The sequence below is a fragment of the Plecotus auritus genome (genome assembly GCF_963455305.1).
Source record: "Plecotus auritus genome assembly, chromosome: 2".
Lineage (NCBI taxonomy): Eukaryota > Metazoa > Chordata > Mammalia > Chiroptera > Vespertilionidae > Plecotus > Plecotus auritus.
The window spans coordinates 79,334,135-79,354,737 of record NC_137771.1 but is presented as its reverse complement, the minus strand read 5'-3'; the positions used below and the strand labels follow the sequence as shown (position 1 = coordinate 79,354,737).

Below are 20,603 nucleotides of genomic sequence, written 5' to 3'. Positions count from 1 at the left end.
CCCCCAAGAAAACAGTCTCCAGAATCCTAGCCCAACACTCTTTCTGCTGTATCTGTAAGGTCTCCTAGTTCCCCTGCTCAGATATGCACACCAGAAACCTGCCTCTTCTCAGTCTTGGCCCTAGAACCATAGCCTAGCTATCATGGTAATTCATCATTTTGAATTAGCATATCTTCCAAAAGATCCCCATCATATTGTACCCTAGCACTGTAATTCCTTCCATTCTTCCATACCACATTTCATGGGCGCATGCTCTCATCCTCTGTGCCTGTGTTGTACACAACAAATTGGGAGAGATGGAAGCTGTTGGAAATGTAAATCTGGAGAACTTCTCAGTGATTCTTTTGTTCTCAGTCTTTGCTAAAAATAGATTTGCTCTATTTAAATAGAGGAAGAATCAAATTGGCAGCAGCTTCTAAATAGGATGTTGCATTTCCCCCTATAAAGGACTCAGACTTCTCTTCCTGTACAGACCACTCTTCAGCCTCAGAAGCCTTTTAAGACGCTGTGTATCTCATCCTTGACTAGTCCTTAGCATTGTACAGGGCTTTACAGTTGACAAAGTATTTTCATATCCCTTGTTTCTTCATCTAAAGCCATTTGTAACTGATGCAACAGCTGCACAAGTAACTAATCAATCTAAAAATGACAGAACAGCATGTGGGCAGTGATGTAAACAGAGGAAGAAAAGCAGTTAGCCGTTAAACCATACTCTGGAGACCCAAGACTATATTTTTTCAAGGAGCAATTCCATAGAAGAGACCTGAAATAATATAATCAGTAAATAAAAATTAAATCATGTCAACAAAAAGAGCTTGTTTAAATGGGTTAGGCATAAGAATAGAGGTTGTGTATACTTAGAAATGGGAGGAGACAGAAGGAGACCCAAGATACTCCAAAAGAGCCACAAGCTAAATTCTGTCATTGATGAGTCCAAAGAACGTGTGTTCCTTTAGCCAGAGAGAAGGTGCCATCACCATTGACTCAGAGTTTGGGTATCTATTAAGGGGATGAAGTGGGTGCTACAGACAAGAACAGGAAAAGGAGTGTAATGAAGGAAACGACAAGGTAGAAACTATAGAAATAATTCACTTACCTTGTCCCAGGAAGGAATTAAACCAGCAAATGGAGCAGCCAAAATTAGCTGCAAGTGCAGAAGAAAGATTGGCTGGGACCCCTGCTCTGTCAATATGGCAGATTAGATAGCCAGGGGACCCTTCTTGTACAAAACATCTAGACTGATCAGAAAAAAAATAATTTTATTGTGTTGCTAACGTTTTAGAAAATTCCAAAGGGCCAGAAGAGTAAAAAAGAAAACTGAGCTGAAAACCAAAGTTGAAGAGCATGCACATGGGAAAAGATGGGATACCTAAGAACAGCTACCGATTTCATTTCCAGTGTTCTAGCTGCAACTGAGAAAAAATATAGTCTTGGGCCTATAGAGAAAGATTGAAGTACCAGATGAAGTCAGAGAAACTGGAAGAAGGCTCTAGTGCTCCCGGTGGTCGTCATCCCCCTGGCCCTCTGAGGAGCAGTCCTCTCTGAACAAGGCATCCTTGGTAGAGGACCAGACTGGGTCTGCTCACAACCCGCAATCATAGATACATAAGGAAACAAACCAGCATTAATAGCAGAAGCAGCAAACATCAGATTTAGACCTCAAAGGATTCAAATAATGGAATTATCAGATACAGTATGTAACAAATACGTATGAAATGCTTAAAAAAATAAAAGTGGTATCACAAAAAATGAGCCACCAGGGATGATCAAAACCTGCCACATAGATTTAAAAAAATAAAATTTTGAAAATTAAAAACATATTTGCTGAAGAAAAAATAATGACAGAAAAATCAGCAGATTAGATACAGCTAAAAAAGAATCACAATAAACTGGAAAATAAATCTGACAAAATTACCCAAAATTCAACAGAGAGAAAAAGCAATAGAAAATATAAAGAAAAATTAAGAGAAAAGGAGTAGGAATTGGAAATGTTTTATGCAAAGGGCCAGATAGTAAATATTTTAGGCGTTGTGGGCCTTAAAGTATCTGTCAAACTCCCTCAACTTGCCTCTGTAGCACAAAAGTAGCCATAAACAGTATGTAAATAAACGAGCATGGCTGTATTCCAATAAAACTTAAATATGAATTTTAAAATTTGTTATTTGTGTCACTTTTACTAGCCATAAAATAATATTCCTCTTTTGATTTTTTCCCAACCATTTTAAAAATGCAAAAATTGCTTTTAGTTCAGAGTTGTACAAGAAGAGGTGGTGGGTGGTTTTAGATCGAACGTGTCAGGACTGTGGAAGTTGTCACTCCTGTCCTCACAACAAGAAAAACCCTGAACAATGTGGAAATCAACAACCCTCTTTAGATCCCTGAGAGAACTGAGGGCCAGGACAATAGACTGCCCTGAAAACTGGAGAGAAAGGCAAATACAGGGAATCGGAGCTTGCCCAGAGCAGAAACGGCAAGTGGCAGCAGCACCATGTAGAGACCTAAAGGGTAGTTGACTAACTGTTGGGGTCTGTACATGGACTAGCTTGAGAGATAAAATCTCCCGGGGCCCCAGTCTTAGGAGAGGCCTTCACACTGTCACTAGTTTTTCCTCCAGGATTCCCACCAGGTGCTCAGGGTGAAGATCTGAGAAAATTTCCCTCATGCTTTGGGGCAGGGGGATGGGAGAAATAACTATTTTGAAATATACCCAGAGCATTCTGTTCTCTTTAACCAATGTCTGCCCTCAAGGAAAGCTATTTTACCAGAGCCTAATCAACAGTGGGTTTTGTCAGAGCCTAAACGCTGTGGGGTAAAGGAAATACCCAATTCCAGCCCTTTCTAGCCTTCCTGTCCTGCCTAAGGGGCAAAAGACAACAAAACAAAACCAAAAAGCTTGTGAAGTTCACAGCCCAGCAACACTAAAGGGCTGAGTCCTAATCATAGGATTATAGTATGCTTTACTTCTCCCATATCTTACCACCACATCAATAGGCTGTGCATAATAATAGGGACTACAGTGGAAACCCTGCAAGCCTCAGACTTTCTTTAAAAGGGAATTAGTAGGAAAACACAAAGACAACTTTTAAAAAATACGTTTTATTGATTTTTTTTTTTTTTAGAGAGAGAGAGGAAGGAAGAGGGAGAGAGAAAAAGATCGATGTAAGAGAGAAACATTTACCAGGGATCAAGCCTGAAACATGGGTGTCATACCCGCCACCTTCTGGTGTACAGGATAACACTCAACCAACTGAGGCACACCAGCCAGGGCCACACTATAAGAAATGTTAGCCAAGGATACCACAGCTACACTGCTAGGAGTTAGTACACACAGATAACTCCTAGCCAGATAAACCTAAAACTTCACACAAAATGCCTGTCTACCTCATTTCTTTTTTACCTTATGCATAATGTCTGACTTCTAAAAAACAAATTGCAAGCATGATAAAATACAAAAGCAAAGTTTGAAGAGACAAAGCAAGCATCAGAACCAAATTTAGGGGTTTGAGAATGATGAGACTGGGAATCTCAGCTGTGATTAGCTACTAAGGGCTCTTATGGATAAAGGGGATTTCATGCAAGAACAGATGTAAGCAGAAAGATGAAACTCTCAGAAAGGATTGAAAGGAAATGCTAGAAATTAAAGACATAGAAACAGAAATGAAGGATGCCTTTAATGGATACACCAGTAGATTTGACATGGATGAGGGAAGAATCAGTGAGCTTGAAGATATAGAAACTTCCCAAACTGAAAAATAAACAGAAAAGAGAATGGAAAAAAAAAAAAAAAAAAAAAAAGGAACAGAGCATCCTAGAACAGTAGGGAAATTACAAAAGGTTTAACATGAGCTTAATGTGAATACCAGAAGGAGAAGAAAGAATGAAACCAAAAAAAATATATTTTTAAGTAATAATGGTTGAGAATTTTCCAAAAGTAATGGCAAACGGGTCCAGGAAGTTCACAGGACACCAAAAAGGATAAATATAAAAACAGCTACACCTAGGGACCTGGCCAGTGTGGTTCAGTTGGTTAGAGTGTCATCCCAATACACTGAAAGGTTGTGGGATCAATTCCTGGTCAGGGCACATACCTAGGTTGTGGGTTCGATCCCCATTTGTTGCTCATCCTGGAGGCAGTCAATCAATGTCCATCTGTCTCTTCTCTCTCTCTCTCTCTCTCTTTCCTTCCTTCCCTCTTTTCCCCTTTCTCTAAAGTCAATAAGCATATCCTTGGGTGAGGATTAAAAATATATATATATCTACACCTAGGCATATTATCATATCATATTCAAATTGCAGAAAATCAAAGACAAAGAAAAAACTTCAAAAGAAGCTGGGAGGTGAGACACTTTAGAGGAGCAAAGATAAGTATTATACTGAATTTCTCCTGCAAAACCATGCAAGCAAGACAAGAGTGCTATGAAATATTTAGTGTTAAATGAAAAAAAACCACCAAATTAGATTTCTGTATCCAGAGAAATTACCCTTCAAAAGTGTTAGCGAAATAACAACTTTCTCAGGCAAATAAACATTGAGGGTTTGGTTGCCAGCAGATCTGCCTTGCAAGAAATATTTTAAAAAGTTCTTCAGAGAGAAGGAAAATTATATAGGTCAGAAACTCAGACTACATTAAAAAAGAAGAACATTAAAGAAGGAATAAATGAAGGTAAAATAATAAATAATTATTTTTCTTATTGATAATTGAGCTAACAGATAACAGTTTATTCAAAATAATAATGGCAACAGTATATTAGATGATTATAGCTTATTGATAAGTGAAATGAATGACAGCAATGTTATAAAGGATGGAGGGAGGAATTGGGATAATGTATTATGAAATACCTGTATTACATGTGAAGCAAAATAGTGTTATTTGAAAATGGACTTAGATTAGTTGTAATGTATACTGTAAATTCTATGGTAACCACCAAATTTTTTAATAAAGCAGAATAAGAAACAGAAACAGACTCACAAATATAGAGATGGCTGCAAGAGGAAAGGGGTTGGGGAGAATGGGTGAAAAAGGTGAAGGGATTGAGAGGTACAGATGGGTAATTACCCATCTACAAAATAGTCATGGGGATGTAAAGTACAGCATAGGAAATATAGTCAATAATATTGTAATAACTCTGTCTGATGCCAGGTGGGTAGTGAAAATATCAGGGGAACACTCTGTAAAGTATATGATTGTTTAACAATGTTGTACACTTGAAACTAATTCAAAGTAATATCGAATCTAAACTGTATTTAAAATTTTTAAACTTTTTAAAAAAAGTATGAGGAGAAAAAAAAAATGGAGCAAAATGCTCAGTTAAAGCCAGAAGAGAGAGAGAAAAATAAGAACAAGGGCAACAAATAGACAACAGTAACAAATATGGCAGATATTGATCCAACTATTACCAATAGCCACTTTAAGTGTCAATAGTCACTTAAGAAACCCACTTTAAATATAAAGACAAATAGATTAAAAGTAAAGGGATGGAGAAAGATATACCATGCCAACACTAATCAACACAAAGTGAAAGTACTCGGATTTCAGATAGAGCAGACTTCAGAGCCAGGAAAGTTATCAGGGATAAAGAGGAGCATTATAATGATAACGAGGTCAACACTCCAAGAAGTAGAACAATCCATACTTGCAGTGTATGTGCCCAATAGCAGAGTGTCAAAATACACCAGGCCATAAATGATAGAACTGCAAGGAGCTATAGACAAACCCACTATTATAGTTGGAGACTTCAATACTCTATCAGTAATAGGCAGATTTGCCATAAAAAAAATCAGCAAGGATATAGCTGAACTCAACAGTGCCACCAATAAGCTAAATCTAACTGACATCTATAGAAAATTTCATCTAATAACAGCAGGCTCACATGGAACATTTACTAAGATAGACCACTTTCTGGGCCACAAAATGTACCTTAATAAATTTGAAAGAATAAAAATTATAGGAAGTATGCTCTCAGATCACAATGGAATTAAACTAGAAATTGTAAGAGAAAGAGAGCTGGAAAACCCCAAAATAGGTGGAGAGTAAACAACACACTTCTAAACATATGAGTCAAAATAAATCTCAAGATAAATTTAAAAATATTTTAAAATAAATTAAAATGACTTGCCTAGTCGGGTGGCTCAGTTGGTTAGAGTGTTGTCCTATATACCAAAAGCTTTCAGGTTTGATTCCTGGTCAGCGTATATATCTAGGTTGGGGGTTACATCCCCGGTTGGGGCCCATAAGGGAGGCAATGATCAATGATTCTCTCTCAAGTTGATGTTTCTCTCTCTGTTTTTTTTTTTTCTCTCTGTTTCTCTCTCTCTCTCTCTCTCTCTCTCTCTCTCTCTCTCTCTCTCTCTCTCTCTCTCAGTTTCTCTCTCTCTGTTTCTCTCTCTCTCTCTCTCTCTCTCTCTCTCTTTCTTTTTCTCTTTCCCCACTCTCCCACTCCCTCTCTAAAAAATCAGTAACAGAAAAACATATCCTCGAGTGAGGATAAAAATTTGTGGATGGAGCTAAAGCAGAACTTAGAGGGCAAGTTATAGCACTGTATGCATATATTAGAAAGGAAGAAAGATCTACTATAAGTAATCTAAGTTTCCATCTTACAAAACTACAAAAAGAAGAGCAAATTAAATGCAAAGTAAGCAGAAGAAAAGAAATAAAAATTAGAGCAGAAATCAAGAAATTGGAAAAGGAACTCAGAAGAATGAACAAAAACAAAAGCTGGATCCTTTAAAAGAACAATAAAATTGATAATTAATTAATTAAGAAAAAGGATACTAAAGGAATATTATGACAATTAAATGCCTACAAATTTGATAACCTAGATGAAATGCACCAATTCCTTAAATGACACCAAAAATTCACATGAGGAAAAATAGATTATCTGAATAGGTCTATATATATTAAAGATATTGAATCAATAATTGGTAACCTTCCAAAACAGAAAGCAACAGGCACAGATGGTTTCACTAGTGAATTATATCAAACATTTAATAAATAAATTACACTAATTGTCTACAATCTTTGCCAGAAAATAGAAGCAGAGGGAATGTTGGTGTCCCTCGTTAGGGCGTCATAATTGTTGGTACCCCTCGTTAGGGCGCCATAATGCCGGCTTCTTTTCCCAGCCTTACAAAGGTTTCAGCATTCTGGAGAAAGGGGCTGCGCATAGATGATTAAAGAGTCCAAGGATGAAAGGTATTTTTGAAAGGCATTGGGGGTCAGAGGAGCTTCAGCTAACAGGAGCTAAGGACTCTCCTTGTCTCAGGACCCCGTGCTTTTATTAAGCACAATTTGTCCCAAGGCAAGGTGGAAATATACACTTCAAAGGGTAAGGTATCAAAAAGGTATTATTCAGAAGCATTATCAGTTTGGGGAATAGCCTACAGCTGTTCAGGTATTTGGCCAACAGGAGGCAATAAAATGCCCTGAGCTGTCTGGCAGTTAACAATCCTATTCAGGTTTGGGGGAAGTGCAGTTTAGCTGTTTCCAACAGGTAAACTACATAAGTGGCTCACCCTTGTTGAGCCGCCCAAGCTTCACCAACCTTTTGGTAAAACTCTTGTAATTATTACATGCTGGAATTGGTTCCGGGCATCTCACCCTTTTTGATTTTTTAAATTTAACAAAAATGTATGTTTTAAGATTTTTAAATTCAGTGGAAAGGACAGAGTTCTATCAAGTCCCTTTAAATTGCTGTCAGGCATTAAAGGAATTAGCCTGCAGTCAGTTTCTTTATGGGCCAACAGTTCTTTGAGTCCCAATTTCAATGTCCAACAGTTCTTTATGTGTACATGTCAGCAATGATATTTCAGTTCTGGATGGTGGACAAACGGTGGCAATGCAGGTGTGACCCTCTCTGGTTTGGTCCTGGGCAACCTGCTGCGATGCACAGCTGCTGACTGCTAGAATGGCAAGGTGTCTTCACCATCTTCATTTCTGAATGTTTCTCCTCTGTTCTCGTGGGCCACTGCTATTTCTATGGCTGGAGCAGTCCTGTCAGTTCCTCTCTGGGATCCGTTGTTGCAGGAATCCACATGGTCTTGGAGTTTTCTGGAAATATACAAACATATTCTCAACCAAAGGTTAATAAAGAAATCTTTTCTATAAATTTGACTTGGGATTCTTTTTCATTTTTGCCCAAACAGTTTCCTTTGGCTTATTTTGACACCATGTGATTTTACATGGGTGTCTTTGCTATTAGTATTACAAATGAAAATTAATTTTCAAAGTAAAACATTTTCTTGATGTAATTTACTTACAGAATATTTCTCCTTACAGGATATTATTCTACTATCCCCCCTTTTTTTGATTTAAATATTAGGAGGCTTTTGGAAATTTTGCAATGCAGTCTTAATAACTTTTAATTTTAATTTTATACACAGAAATATGACTGCTTTGGATTCACTGCATGTTAAACAATTTTACTATGAGATGAACTATCAATAAAAATTTTAGTTAATACTTCAGGAACAGTTTTTTTTTTTCCAGTACAATTAAGTTTTCTTGAATATTCACTTATTTTAATTAGCCAATTTAAATCAATCTGAAATAAGGTTTATTTTTTAACTTCACTTGTCCTAGGTTATGGACAATAAATGACATTAATTAAACTTCTGCAGTTAGTCTTTGAGTAACTTTACATAAACTTTGTCAGGGAGGCAAAAGCACAAATTATTTACTTAAGTTTATGAGGCCAAATATATTGACTTTCAATTACAGTTCTTCAGATGTTTGAAGAAAACCTCTCTTTATTTCCTTCCAAAATAATTTTCAGGCTACAGAGGGCTTCATTTAAAAATCTTTGTCTTTCTTTACACCAAGCAACCTACAGGGCTGCTGCTTGGCACTCAAGCCTATCGCCAAATAGCTAGCTATATTAAAAGTAACTACATAAAGTTGACTACTATTTTACTGTCAGATTTAATACTTTAACAACAATCTTAGTTTACCCTGTAAATATTAGTGGAAGAGATTTCAAAATTTTCAAATTTCTCCTTTTTATTAAATTTATAATTATATTTTTAAAGAGTATCCCTTTTGGCTAATTTGCATATACAGAGGGATCATGGGAGGCCTTCAGTAACTTTCTTAGAAGACTTAAATTGCTTACAAAGACATTGACTTATTCAAAGGGAGGGGCTGGCCTTTGCTGTTTCAAATTGAGAGATAAAAATCACATAGTCATATCAATTGATGCAGAAAAAGCATTTGACAAAATCCAACACCCTTTCTTAATAAAAACTCACAGCAAAGTGGAGATAGAGGTGTCATACCTCAACATAATAAAAGCCTTATATGACAAACCTACAGCCAACATCATACTCAAAGGGCAAAAACTAAACTCATTTCCCCTGAAAATGGGAATAAGACAGGGATGACCACTTTCACGACTCCTGTTTGAAATAGTACTGGAAGTGCTAACCATAGCGATCAGACAAGAAGAAGCAATAAAAGGCATCCAAATTGGAAAAGAAGAAATAAAACTGTCATTATTCACAGATGACATGATATTGTACATAGGAAACCCCAAAGACTCCATCAAAAAACTGCTAGACTTAATAAATGAATTCAGCAATGTGGCAGGATACAAAATTAACACCCAGAAATCTATGACTTTTTTTATACACCATAATGAACTCACAGAAAGAGAAACTAAAAAAACAATCCCGTTTACCATTGAAACCAAAAAATTAAGATACCTAGGAATAAACTTAACTAAGGAGGTAAAAGACCTTTACTCTGAAAACTACAGGACATTGAAAAAAGAGATAGAAGAAGACATAAACAAATGGAAGAACATACTGTGTTCATAAATTGGTAGAATCAACATCATTAAAATGTCCATACTACCCAAAATAATTTATAGATTCAATGCAATCCCCATTAAAATACCAATGGCATATTTCACAGACCTAGAACAAACTCTCCAAAAATTCACCTGCAATTTAAAAAGACCCCAAATAGCCACAGCAATCCTGAGAAAGAAGACCAAAGTTTGAGGGATCACAGTACCAGATATCAAGCTGTATTACAAAGCTACGGTTCTCAAAACTGCCTGGTACTGGCACAAGAACAAACATATAGATCAATGGAACAGAACAGAGAACCCAGAAATCGACACAAGCCATTATACTCAATTAATATTTGACAAAGGAGGTAAGAGCATAAAATAAAGTCATGACAGTCTCTTCAATAAATGGTGCTGGGAAGTTTGGTCAGATATATGCAAAAAAATGAAACTAGATCACCAACTTACACCACATACAAAAATAAACTCAAAATGGCTAAAGGACTTAAATGTAAGATGGGAAACCATAAAAACCTTAGAAGACTCCATAGGCAGCAAAATATCAGACATATGTCGTAGCAATATCTTTACCAATACAGTTCCTAAGGCAAAGGAAACTAAGGAGAAAATAAACAAATGGGACTACATCAAAATAAAAAGTTTCTGCACAGCAAAAGAAACCATCAACAAAACAACAAGAAAGCCCACTGCATGGGAGAACATATTTGCCAATGCTATTTCAGATAAGGGCTTAATCTCCAAAATTTACAGGGAACTCATACAACTTAACAAAAGGAAGATAAACAATCCAATCAAAAAATGGCCTAAGGCCGAAACCGGTTTGGCTCAGTGGATAGAGCGTCGGCCTGCAGACTGAAAGGTCCCAGGTTCGATTCCGGTCAAGGGCATGTACCTTGGTTGCGGGCACATCCCCAGTGGGAGGTGTGCAGGAGGCAGCTGATCGATGTTTCTCTCTCATCGATGTTTCTAGCTCTCTATCCCTCTCCCTTCCTCTCTGTAAAATATCAATAAAATATATTTAAAAAAAAAAAAACTGCAAAATTTAAAAAAAAAAAAAATGGCCTAAGGACCTAAATAGACACTTTTTGAAAGAGGACATACAGAAGGCCGAGAGACATATGAAAACATGCTCAAAGTCACTAATCATCTGAGAGATGCAAATCAGAACAACAATGTGGTACCACCTCACACCTATCAGAATGGCTATCACCAACAAATCAACAAATGACGAGTGCTAGAGAGGATGTGGAGAAAAAGGATTGCAGACTGGTGCAGCTACTGTGGAGAACAGTTTGGAGTTTCCTCAAAAAGTTAAAAATGGAACTCCCATTTGACCCAGTGATCCCACTTCTAGGAATATATCCCAAGAAACCAGATACACCAATCAGAAAGGATATATGCACACCTATGTTCATAGCAGCATAATTTACAATAGCTAAGATTTGGAAACAGCCTAAGTGCCCATCAGCAGATGAGTGGATTAAAAAACTGTGGTACATCTACACAATGAAATACTACGCTGCTATATAAGAAAAAAAAGGAACTTTTACCATTTGCAACAGCATGGATGGAACTGGAGAGCATTATGTTGAGCAAAGTAACCCAGTAAGAGAAAGGTAAATATCACATGATCTCACTCATATGTGGGATATAATGATCAACATAAACTGATGAACAAAAATAGATCCAGAGACAAGGGGCAGGGGAGGAGAGAGGGAGGTAGAGATCAACTAAAGGACTTTTATGCATGCATATTAGCATAACCAATGGACACAGACAGTGGGGCAGTGGGGGCTTGTCCTCAGGGGTGGGAGTGGACGGGGACGGGGGTCAATCGGAGAAAAAGGAGACATATGTAATACTGTAAACAATAAAAACAAAACAAAATGAAATTATAGCATTAAAAAAAAAGAGAAAAACCATATCAGTAAATGCTGAAAGAACATTTAACAAAATCTAACATCTCTTCATGATAAAAACAAAAAATGGAGCAAAACTGCCCTGGCCAGTGTTGCTAAATGGTTAGAATGTCCGCCCATGGATCAAGGAGTTGAGTGTTCAATTCCTGGTCAAGGGCATGTACTTGGGTTTCAGATTCCATGCCCAGCCCCTTGTCTGGGCAATTGTGGGAGGCAACCGATCCATGTGTCTCTCTCACGTGGATCTTTCTCTCTCTCTCTCTCTCTCTCTCTCTCTCTCTCTCTCTCTCTCTCTCTCTCTCTCTCTTTTTCTACGTACCTATCTATCTCTCTACTTCTCTCTCCTCTCCTTCTCCTCCCTCCCTCCCATTCCTCCCTTTCGTTCTCTCTAAAAATCAATGGAAAAAATATCCTTAAGTGAGGATTAACAAAACAACAACAAAAGAAATGGAGCAATACTTCCTCAACTTGATAAAGAACACCTACAAAAACCCTACAGCTAACATAATACTCAATGGTGAGAAACTAGATGCTTCCCCACTAAAACACCGAAACAAGACAGGGATATCCCTCTCACCACTCCCATTTAACAACATACTGGGTAACACAAAAAGACAAGAAAAGTAAATAAAAGTTGTACTGATTGTCACGGAAGAAATAAAAGTCTCCTTCTTTGATGATGACATGATTGTTTATGTAAAAATTCCAAAGAATCTACAAAAAGGCCCCTAGAACGAGTAAGTGATTATAGCAGTATTGCAGGATACATAGTCAATATACAAGCATTAATTATATTCCTTTATACTAGAAATAAAAAATTTAAAATGAAAAACACACCAGCATTTACATTAGCACCAAGAAAAGAAAATACTGAGGTATAAACCAAACAATCTATACTAATAAAAGGGTAATATGCTAATTAGACTGGATAGACCAGACGTCTTCCGGACATCCTTCCGACATCCTTCCAGACATCCTTCCAGACAAAACAACAGTGGCTGCGAGGGCCAAGGAGGGCTGGCAGCCACGGCAGCTGCAAGGGCTGGCAGTGGCGGCAGCAGCAGCGGGGTGATGGGGGCAGTGCCTTCCCCTGATCAGCCTGGTTGCCTCCCGCAGAGGGAGGCCAGACTGCCTAAGCCATCAGTAGGACATCCCCTGAGGGCTCCCAGACTGTGAGAGCGGGCAGGCTGGGCTGAGGGATGCCCCCACCCTGCCCCGCTGTGGGGGCCTCCTCACTTTCACAGTCCGGGAGCCCTCAGGGGTGGGAGGCGACCCAGGTGATCAGGGGAAGGCAGTGCCCGCATCACACCTCTGCTGCTCCCACTGCCAGCAGCACAAGCCTCAGCCGGCCCTGGTTACCTGAGCCTCAGGCCAGCCCTGGGCGGCTGGGCAGCCGCCATCCGAGGCTTGCCTGTGCCTCGGGCCGGCCCTGGGCACTGGGCAGCCGCCATCCGAGGCTTGCCTGTGCCTTGGGCCAGCCCTGGGTGGCTGGGCAGATGCCCCCGGCAGGGCTTAGGGGACTCTGGTGGCAGGTGTGCGGAGCAGCTGGCCCTGCCCCCGTTGTGGGTGCCACCATCTTGTGACAGTGTGATAGTCAATTTGCATATTACCTATTTATTATATATATATATATATATATATATATATATATATATATATATACATATATATATATATATATATATATATATATATGACTACATGAGAAAAACTACAAAGCTCTGATGAAATAAATCAAAGGTTTGTATAAAAAGGAAAGTTATTTAACGTTCATGGATAAAAAGAAATTAATATTGTTAAGATGTCAGTTCTTCCCAATTTGATCTATAGATTCAACTCAATCCCAATTAAAATCTAAGCAAGCTATTTTGTGGATATCAACAAATTGATTCTAAAGTGTATATGGAAAGGGAAAACCCCACAGAAGCCAACACAATACTGAAGAATAAAGTTGAAAGACTGACACTATCAACAGGAAGACTTCCTATAAAGCTATAGTGACCAAGTCAGTATGGCATTGGTGAAAGAATAGACAAATATTCTGTGAAACACAATAGAGAGTCCAGGAATAGATCCACAAAAATATAGTCAACTGATCTTTGAGAAAGGAACAAAGGCAATTCAGTGAAGAATAGTCTTTTTAAAAAATGGTGCTAAAATAGTCTTTTTAGCATGCAATTAATGAAAGAGCAGAGACAGTAAAACAATATTCTATTAAATATTGAGTAGCCACTCAACTCTTAAAATCTTCTTTAGGACCTTTCCATCCTTTAATTACTTAGCTTCTTAAATTAAAATTACAAAGGTAAATAAAATTACAAAGGTATTCTCTTCATGGTGCTAGAACTGGATACCCACATGCAAAATATAAATAAATTTAGACACAGCCTTTCCATCTTTCACAAATATTAACTCAAAAGGAATCATAGGCCTAACTGTAAAACACAAACCCATAAAAATTATAGAACAAGCATATCAAACTTGCAGTCCATGGGCTGCATATGGCCCACAATGAATATTTTTGCAGCCCAGCCAATATAACGGTATATAGAAACATTTTAATAAAAATTTCATAACTTAATTTTTACAATGTCCTGTTATACATAATCTATACTAATAAAAGCCTAGGTGGCCCTCGCGCCCTTGCGCGATGCCCTCATGTCATCACAAGCTGGATGCACCCACGTCATCACAAGATGGCCGCCACAAGATGGCTGCCCCCATGTCGTCACAAGATGGTCACCACAAGATGGCTGTCACAAGATGATTGTCACAAGATGGCCGGCAGAGGAGGGCAGTTGGGGGCAACCAGGCTGGCAGGGGAGGGCAGTTGGGGGCCATCAGGCCTGCAGGGGAGGGCAGCTGGGGGCGATCGGGCTGGCAGGGGAGGGCAGTTGGGGGCAATTGGGCTGGCAGGGGAGCAGATAGGCATGATCGGGCCAGCAGAGGAGCAGTTAGGAGCAATCAGGCAGGCAGGTGAGTGGTTAGGAGCCAGCAGTCCCAGATTGTAAGAGGGATGTCTGACAGCCGGGATCGGTCCTAAACTGGCAGTCGGACATCCCCCAAGGGGTCCCAGATTGGAGAGGGTGTAGGCTGGGCTGAGGGCCACCCCTCCAGTGCATGAATTTCGTGCACCGGGCCTCTAGTTATTAATAACAAACTACAACATTCGCTAATGACTGATTACTATAATCGTGTTGCATTCATTTCCCTTATGCGCCTTATGCGCAGGCACACCATTTCTCTCCACTAATACTAGCAGCGAATATTTTAGCAGCCGATTGCCATGTCATTAGTCTTGGTCTGACTTGTTTGGTGTGCACAACAGGAAATATTTTGCTTTCGGAGAACAAGAAAAATAGGTTTATTTGTGTTATGCTTATTAATTTGTGCAGTTATTCAGTGTTTGGTAAGTTAATGTTCAAGAAAAAATATTAATTTTTATTAAAATGTTCTATTATTTTATGTTAACGATTACTGATTTATTTCAGCCCTTTGTATTCAGCATGTCTCTATCAAAATAAACCTATGTTTCTATGAAAATTGAAGCTTTTGTTTTTTTGTGGCCCACATAAACTTAAACTGTTTATTTGACCCGTGTTAGCCTTTGAGTTTGACATGCTTGTTCTAGAAGGTAACATAAAAGAACAACTAGGTCAACCTGAATTGGGTTGACTTTTGAGATACAACAAAAACATAATCTGTGAAAAAATATTGATAAATTGAACATTGTTTGATACAAAAATATTATTGCCTCATTCTTAAGTTAGGTCGTGAGTTCAGAGGTACTCATTTTATTATTAAGCATCAAAATTTACATTCATGCTACATATCTTTTTGTATGTAAAATTATTACACAATTAAAATATTTTTTCTTAAGGTTGGGTCCCAAAATGCCACAAGGATATAGGCAAAGGATTGACAGGTTCTTTGTCAGCCAACTGCCCTTTAGAGTTTCAAATGTGGTATTTTATTGCCCAGCGTATTACTAACTACTAATAGAAGACTGACATACCATAGATTGAGTTTATCTTTTTTTTCTTGCTGTGCATTGCAGTAAAGGCTTCTGATAGTGAGATTAAAAAATAGAGAATTGGGTAGAATTAAGAGAAAGGCAAAGCATTACAATCCATTATTTTTTAAAAGAATCCAAGAATTAAATCAGAAGCAAACACTTAGAAGAAAAGCAAGGAGACCTTTCTGATGGGTGTTTCTAGTTTCTTGGGATATAGTCCTAGAAGTGGGATCACTGGGTCAAATGGGAGTTCCATTTTTACTTTTTGAGGAAATTCCATACTGTTCTCCACAGTGGCTGCACCAGTCTGCATTCCCACCAGCAGTGCACGAGGGTTCCTTTTTCTACGCATCCTCGTCAGCACTTGTCATTTGTTGGTGATAGCCAAATAAAGAAGAAAAAAAAAAGTAAACAGAAAAAAAAAAATTAAAAAAAAAAAGCAAGGAGCCGAAACCGGTTTGGCTCAGTGGATAGAGCATCGGCCTGCGGACTGAGGGGTCCCGGGTTCGATTCCGGTCAAGGGCATGTACCTTGGTTGTGGGCACATCCCCAGTGGGGGGTGTGCAGGAGGCAGCTGATCGATGTTTCTCTCTCATCGATGTTTCTAACTCTCTATCTCTCTCCCTTCCTCTCTGTAAAAAATCAATAAAAATATATTTAAAAAAAAAAAAAAAGCAAGGAGACCAAAAACTTAGAGTTTTACTGCAGCAGGACTACCAAGTACTTTACTTATTACACAGTGCAGACATGTGCAGAATGAGTGCCAGGAACTGCCCTTGGATGAAAAATGCTTTTCCTCACCCTAGCTGGCTTGGCTCAGTGGTTGGAGTGTCAGCCCGCAGACTGAAGGGTCAAGGGCATGTACCTTGGTACCTTGGTTGCAGGCTCAATCCTGGTTTGAGACTGTCAGGGAGAATGCGGGAGGCAACCAATCTATGTGTTTCTTTCACATCGATATTTCTCTCTCTGTCTCTCCCCCTCCCTTCCACTCTGTCTAAAAATCAATGGAAAAAAAATATCCTTGGGTGAGGATTAACAAAAGAAAAAAAAAATGCTTTTCCTCTAGGCCCCTTGTCCAGTTGTGTTCACTTACCTTCTCCTCAAAGGCCTCAGGGATGACTTGTTTGTGTCAACAGGGTACAGGCCTATAAGAGCAGAAAGAGGTGAGGAGCAGAAACCTCCACTGATTCTGTGCTGTGTGCCCTGCCCCTTTCGTAGTCATTTCATGAAAATACTAGGGAAATAAAATTAGAGTAAGAAAGACCTTTCTGAGCCATTTGTGCTGATTTATTCCTTCTTGCCTCTCTCTGTCACACCTGCAAATCACACAGCTTACTTCATATCTTCTTTGCTTTCTCTTACTTCTTTCTTCTCTGGCTCCACTGTTTGTCAGGCAAGTACAGCCAGGCTGGACTTGACTTGGATGCATCTGCCCAGTACTGACACCTCCACTGCACTAGCCCAAATCCCTCCCACCACCCAGGGTTAGTATTTGGCATCTTGGGACTTCTATTCCAGTTCTGGCTATCACAGCATGAAATTAATGAAAGAGCAGAGAAAGTAAAACAATATTCTATTAAATATTTTCTGGAAGTAGCTACTTAACTCTTAAAATCTGTAGGACCTTGCCCTGACCTGTTTGGCTCAGTGGATAGAGAGTCGGCCTGTGGACTCAAGGGTCCCAGGTTCAATTCCGGTCAAGGGCATGTACCTTGGTTGCGGGCACATCCCCAGTAGGAGGTGTGCAGGAGACAGCTGATCTATGTTTCTCTCTCATTGATGTTTCTAGCTCTCTATCCCTGTTCCTTCCTCTCTGTAAAAAATCAATAAAATATATTTTTAAAAAATCTTTAGGACCTATTCACCCCTTAATTATTTAGCTTCTTAAATTAAAATTACAAAGGTATTCTCTTCATGGTGAAATTACCATCTTTTCCCCTCTTATGTTTCTTTTGGTGATTATTTAGCATAACTGAAATAGATAGCACTAACCTTGTAATGAAATTCTGTATCATTTAAGAAAACTTCTCTTGTTTTAAGATGAGTATTTTTCTTACCAGGGCAAGGAGGTGACATGATAATAGAAAAGGCTTCTTTGGCTTCTTCCTATTTTGGTATCTACCATTTAAAGTTGCCACACTCAGGGCTGCTTGCAGGATACCAGATGTATATTACATGGACAACCTCAACTCAGAGTTAAGTATGATAATAAACTTCCTATTGCTTCAATTATCAACAATATGGCGGCTTAAATGTGACTTTCCCAGCTTAGGTATATAGCAGATATAATTACAAGGATGCTTCTCTCGGTTCTGTTTTGGCTCTCAACAACTCTTTATTTTCCCTCACTTTTCCATTCTACCTCCACTAGACAAGGGGCCTCTTCTAGAAGTCAACATTTTTGAAGATCTGAGGAAACAGCATGTGTTTAGGATGGTAGAATAAGAGCAGTTTAAGCTGGTTAAAAAAAAAAAAAATCCCCAGAGGTGTTTTGACAACATATTGCAGCACTGAGCACTTGGCTTTCATTTTGCTTTGAATGGTAAGAGATTGATGATATGTGCTGAGTTTTTTTTTTTTTTTTTAAACTCTGAACAGGAATGCCAAATGTGAGGGATGTGGGAATTCAGATCCTATGATGACTTTTAAAATATATATAAACTGGTCATTCAAAATCATTAAAAATGAAGGAAGCTGGTCTTTGCTCTATGAAACGTAGATCAAGAATTTTGACAAGTGTTTGCTTTTTTTCTTTACTAATTCATACTCTTCCATACAGAGCTGTTAAATAAAATAAAAACAAATTAGTATGGAGACCCCTTGTGCACTGCTGGTGGGAATGCAAATTGATACAGAAACTGTGGAAACCAGTATGGAGGTTCTTCAAAAAAATTAAAAATAGAACTACCATATGGTCCAGCAATTCCTCTACTGGGTATTTATCTGGAAAAAAAATTCACCATCTCAAAAAGATATCTGCACTCCCATGTTCATGGTAGCATTATTCACAATAGCCAATACATGGAAACAACCTAAGTGTCTATCTACAGATGAATGGATAAATAAAATGTTACATATATAAAACAGAATGTTATTGAGCCATAAAAATAAGGAAATCCTGCCATTTACCAAAAACATAGATGGGCTTTCAGAGGACTATATTAAGTGAAATAAGTCAGACAGAGAAAGACAAATACTGTATGATCTCATATGTAGAATTAAAAAACAAACACAAAAACTTAGAGATATAGAAAGCAGATTGTTGGTTGTCAGAGGTAGGGAGTAGGGGATAGATAACATAGGTTAAGAGTGAAAGAATAATTTTCAAATGTAGTACACAACCAAAAATACTTCAATTCAGCAAATGTTATTGCGTAGCCGTGATAGTTAATTTTATATGTCAACTTAGCTGGGCTATGGTGCCCAAATATGTGCTCAAACATTGTTCTGGATGTTTCTATATGTTTTTGGATGAAATTAACATTTAAATCTGTGGACTTCCAAAAAAGCACGTTGCTCTCCTTAATGTGGGTGGGCCACACACACACACACACACACACACACACACACACACTATAGACTTTTCTGAAGAACTCTGACTGATGCAGCATCTACATAGTAACCTTTTCAGTGTCTACCCCTCCTTCATTCCCACTACCAAAGCATAGGGTCACAGGTAGACCCCCTGCTATTACATGACCCTCATTTCCTAAACTCAGCTGATTGAACACAGTCTCTTCCATGAATTTGAATTGGGCTTGGGAGAAACTCATGTCTTTATCTTGAATGGAAAAGATTAACCATTTAGGAGTGTTGTGCAGCCATTTTTCATATGAACCGAGGAGCCAAGAAAGCTATGGCAATGGGAGAAAAAGGAAACATAGCGGTTGAGAGAAGCAGAGATGAGAGGCAAAGAGAGCAATGAGTTCCACATGCTTCTGAAACTAGCTGCATCCTCGCACTGGAATTCTCCTTATAATAAATTCTCCATTGTTTAATTGGGCTTGAGTTTTGTTTGTATTACTTGCAACCAAAAGATCCTAACTAATATAACCTAGCATGTCAGACATTTTGTCAGCTGCAAGGGATACAGAGATAAAAAAAGATGTTTCCCATTCTATTACCCCAACTCCCCCCTCAAAAAAAGACATGGTCCCTTCCTTCAAGGAACTTCCATTACCCAAGGGAGGGGTGCCCACATAAGAAGATAAAATTTATAGAGTATAGCCAGTAAGGAGCTATTTAGTGTGGCCAGATTTAGAAAATAAAAACAGGATGCCTGGTTAAATTTGAATTTCAGATAACAATGAGTAATTTTTTAGTATGTTATCCAAATACTTTATCTGAAAATCTCAGAGATAGACTGTAAACACATGTTAGAGGAGGGGGACTTAACCCAAACTGAGATGTCTCAGAATGTTATTTATTTGGTTAGTTCTTTCTTGGAGAAAAGAATGGTTGGGTTAATTTTTGAAGGTTAAATACTAGTTTTCCAGGTGAACGAAGGTGGGAAGAATATTTGCATAAGAATGAGAAAACAAGGCAGTGTGTAGAGCATTTAAGCATTCCGGTATCTCTAAAGCGCAGAAGTGCCAGGCAATGAGATTAAAAATGTCAGTAGATGTATTGGGATTAAGATGTCGTGCTAAACACAAATAACGATTTCCCTTCCTGTGCATACACCTAGTGGAATATCAGCAAAGATATTTTAAAAGCAGTAATTCATAATGACATCATACATTTAGAAGGGCTGTGGATAGTAGATAAAAGAGTTGAGGAATTCCTGGGAAATAGAACATTTATAGCATCAGTTTAGCAAAGGAACAAGATGGAGAAACTGTAGCCAAAACACAAAACAGGAGA

General features: G+C 38.4%; 1 long non-coding RNA gene across 1 annotated transcript in view; it reads right to left on the bottom strand.

Annotated features, from left to right (window-relative positions):
- Nucleotides 1-6,877: 6,877 nt before the first annotated feature.
- LOC308241524 overlaps nucleotides 6,878-20,603 on the bottom strand; it is a 50,419-nt gene continuing 36,693 nt past the window's right edge. The window contains exon 3 of the long non-coding RNA XR_013959865.1: nucleotides 6,878-8,047. This is a non-coding gene — a long non-coding RNA (uncharacterized lncRNA). The remainder of the gene's footprint in view (nucleotides 8,048-20,603) is intronic.